The sequence below is a fragment of the Brachyhypopomus gauderio genome, chromosome 8 (genome assembly GCF_052324685.1).
Source record: "Brachyhypopomus gauderio isolate BG-103 chromosome 8, BGAUD_0.2, whole genome shotgun sequence".
In the NCBI taxonomy this organism is placed as follows: domain Eukaryota; kingdom Metazoa; phylum Chordata; class Actinopteri; order Gymnotiformes; family Hypopomidae; genus Brachyhypopomus; species Brachyhypopomus gauderio.
Window position 1 is genome coordinate 5,226,126 of NC_135218.1, and position 4,717 is coordinate 5,230,842.

Sequence of the window (4,717 nt, forward strand, 5' to 3'; positions counted from 1 at the left end):
AGACACTTTCACGTGCACGCATGCAGACACACACACACACACACACACACACACACACACACACACACGAGCGCGTATATATGAAAACCCTGGCTCCCATCTTGCCGTATTAAGTAGGTCTGCCTTGTTGTTCAGACAGAAGCATGTGCTCATATTGGCCTCAGTGGTCTCAGTAATGTCCACTTGTGAAAATCTCACAGACATCGCTTACGGCCAAGCCGTGTAGGGGCGGTAAAACTGTAACATGTCTTTGTGTAAAGAGACTCAGGCTAGGAGAACATGGCAAAGTTGAAAGAATGCACAAAAAAATGTTGCAATATGAAAGTGGATGGACGGTCTGGAGGTGTTCTAGCGTCCTGGGTCCCTGGGGTGTCTCTCTGGCACAGCTGGCAAGGTGCCAATGCCTGTATGCTTGTCTGATTTATGAGAAAAGAGGCACTGGGAGTGTGTGGTGGGAGAAGACCTGCTCATAAATCACATTCATCACAATAACTGTGCAATAATAAAACACTCCTACTTTCATCTCCCCGAATACATGGAGAGAGAGAGAGAGAGAGAGAGAGAGAGAGAGGGGGGGGGGGTGGGGGGTTAGGGAGAGGGTTATGGAGAGAGAGAGAGGGAGAGAGAGAGCATGAAGATGACAAGAAAAGGGAGAAGTGTGAGAACATTGAGGAAAGACAGGCATGGGCGGTACTGTAATACCCGAGATATTAGTCACGCCAACGGTGGCGAAGGAGTTGCCCGCTTTCTTCTGAACTAGTGCCACACTGATGAGGAGAACACGGAAGTGTCTTCAAAATCATCACAGTGTAGTAATGAACGCACTCCGTTCACACAGCGCTTCTGAAAATAGGACATAACGTTATGTCCTGGGAAAAACAACACTTTGGTTTTCCACTTTAAAACATCAGGATGTTTACACATCTTTTTTTCCTGTAAATAACTCTGAGGGCTAATAACGTCTTTAAAGGCATAAAGATGCGGATAACTGTGCAGCAGTGATTTGGAACCGATATGGTGAAAACAGAGACGGTATGGCCTAATTTAACCTGCCTGAGGCAAGTGTAGTTCCTTTAGCGAGGAAGTGAAGACCTAAGTCTCCTAGATTTACATTCATTCCCAGATTTCCTTCAAGTACATATTTGTAAACACCTTCCAAGGACGAGGGAAAATTACAGCGTAATTCCCCTTTTCATATCCGAAACATCTGGAGAGACATCAGCTCTGTGTGACATACATTGACATTTAAAAGCTAACTGATGTGATGCTGAATAAAACTATATTATAGAATTAAAAAATTGTACAAATAATACAAAGCAAAAGCAAAAATTGTAGTCCTTCCATGTAACTGTAGTCCTTCTATCACTGAAAAATGGTGCTGTCATTACACAAAAATTACACTGCTTATAGACAGCTTTCACTTTTGTGCTCTTGTGTGGCATGAGAGGCGTATGACCACAGCCATCACTGCCCAGCTTCTGTAGCCCGGAGCAGCAGGTCATGATGTAAGTGTTTCTAGAGCTGCTGAAATGTCTCAGTTGGAACCACCATCATGTGGAGCTGATTAGAGTCATGTACTTACTCACAAGCATGCACCTTTTAGCCTTCATCTGGATCTGAGCAGGAGTACACACACACACACAAACACACACACACACACACACACCACATACACACCACATACACACACACACACACGCACTCACGCACACACACACCACACACATGCACACACACACACACACACACCACACACATGCACACACACACACACACACACACACACACACACACACCACATACACACACACACACACACACACACACACACACACACACTCACGCACACACACACCACACACATGCACACACACATACACACACACACACACACCGCAAACACACACACACAAACACGCACACACACACTCACACACACACACCGCAAACACACACACACACACATACACCACACACACACACACACGCACACACCACATACACACACACACCACATACACACACACACACACCACTTACACACACACAAACACCACACACACACACACTCACACACATACAAACACACACCACTTACACACACACTCACACACCACATACACACACACACACATACACCACACACACACACACACACCACAGACACACACACACACACACCACATACACACACACACACACACCACATACGCACACAAACATATACACACACACATGCACCCACCACACATACACACACACATACACACACACACACATGCAGCCACCACACATACACACACACATACACACACACACACACACACACACAAACACACACAACACACACACATACACACACAAATATACACACACACACACACCACACCACACCACACACATGCACACACACACACACACACACACACACATGCACACACACACACACACACACGCACACACTCACACACACATACCCTTACTTGCCTTAGGGTGGGTTGATTGACAGGTTGGGGTTGTGCAGTTGGATTAAGCTAGACAAGGGGGGTCGAGTGTGGAAGAGGGGATTAGGGGCAGGGAGCTTCATTAACCTGAATGTTTACACAAGCTGATCCCCGGCAATGAGAGCTTTTCCTTCCCACGTGTCCCCCAGCAACCCCACCAGAACGGACATCTATGGTGCTGAAGAAACGCCAACATCTAACTCAGACAGATGACTAAAACGCTACGGCATTTTTATAAAGAATGTATGTGGAGACGGATGGAATTTTTAAAAACTTAATAATAATCAGCAGATCATTTGGTTTAGAAATATCAACAATAATGACGTTCAAAGATATATAAAAACAGAGAGAGGAAATTCTGTTTTTCATATTTGAAAAGTGCTCTTTTTCTCTATATGAGAATTTTGTCTATTTTATGTAAAGCACACAGCAGTAATTCATGTCCTTGTATGTATTGTCACCAACAGTGAGCATCACGATGCTTCTGCAATAGCCTGTTTGGCAGTGGGCAGTTTTACGTGTGAACAGGGGGGTGTAAAAGAAAGGGGGGGAGCCATAAATGCAAAGCCATCAGCTCCTCTCAGACTTCAAACACTGACTCACATGCTTTGTTGAAAACTCTCTATGGACCCACACTGCAGCCCTGAGCCACTCCTGAGCCTTAAAGATAATACTGGGAGCCTTTTTCCCCTCTATCACATGGTCTGACAGAATGTGTGTATGTGTGTGTGCACGAGTACTCTCTCACTAAGTATTCTCAGACTCACAGGCTGGCCTGGGCTAGAGAAGCTTCAAATCGCGCTGCTATCATCTCTCGAGTGGCTGCTTTGTTTAGTCACTGCAGGGCAGTTGTTTTCCTACTGCACTCAAGTGGAAAAGTAAATTAGTCTTCTCTCCCTGGCCAAGGGAGCAATGTGAATGGTGTGTGTCGACAGGCGGGGCGCTGGACAGCTTTGGGTGGGCCTGAGGGCCAATTTGCCGACTCCCTCGACCAAGGCCGATGGCCTCGTGACTCGGCGAGGAGGCTCACACCCATGCATGCAGGTGGAGAACCCTGGGAGATTCACGCAGGAACAGACCGCTTACGTCCACCGACCTTGGCTCGAGTCCTAGGGAAGCCACAGGCATGTGCACGTTTGTGCCCATTCAAAGGGCGACGAACACCACAGCCAGCCTTTTTTCGTTTGTTTTTATTGCCGAGATAAGAGCGTAAAAAGAGGCTCGCCTTAATGTCGCACTGTACGAATCGCCAGCAGCGGAGGTCTCTGCGGTGCCTCCGACGTCCGCGCATATCCCCGTCCACGCGGAATGTGGAATTCCAGACAGGAAGGAGGGACGGAGGAGAAGGGGAGGTGAGAGGAGAGCGGAGCAACGGTTCAGGAGACATCTGGTGCTGATTTGGCCGGGGTGCTGCGGACATGCCCGGCCTGCGCTTGTTTTGACTCGGATTCCAGGGGAAGTTGCCGCTATTTGTTTTTGAATAGCAAGCGGGGCCGTTAGCCGCTGAGCGCAGCAGCGCAGGTTCTGAATGACAGGCACCAGAAGCCCAGGGATCAGGGGCGGTGATGTCAGAGAGCAGGCCAGGGGGGTCTGGTGATGGTGAGGATGAATAACAGAAAAAAATGGAAAAGGAAATAATAAATAATGGAAAAATAGAAAGAAAATGAGAAAAGAAGAAAAACGCTAAAAACCAAAAACCCAGTGAGAGTAGCAAGTGATTGAGTATTCTTGGCTTGCTGTCTCTTAATGGAGACAACTGTTTTCAAAACAAGCTAAACGAAATATTGTACTGACTGTGAATGTGTTGTTTTGATTTCAAGAGCAAAAGCAGAACAATCTAAATATTAGACCATTTACAAAACATATTTTTTTGGGCTGTAACAGACATATTTTGTGAGGGGCTCAAAGCACATGAAACTGCTGTCAGTTCTTTTTTGTGAAATCTTTTACACTACATGGTAACTTTAACTCCCACGAATCTGCTGTGTTACAGAAACATTAAAAGACAAAGGGTATGAGGAGTAACATAGACACACACAGGCACACAACGCCAGGTGTGTCCGTGTGTGTCAAAACATGTCAGGCAGTGGAAAAGCGGAGAATGGTGTGAAGGAAAGATGAAGAATCCCACCATCTCTGCCCCTCTTCCTGTCCGCAGTGCTAAGAGAACTCCGCCAATGGCTCCATCATGTGCTCATGCACATGACCACAAG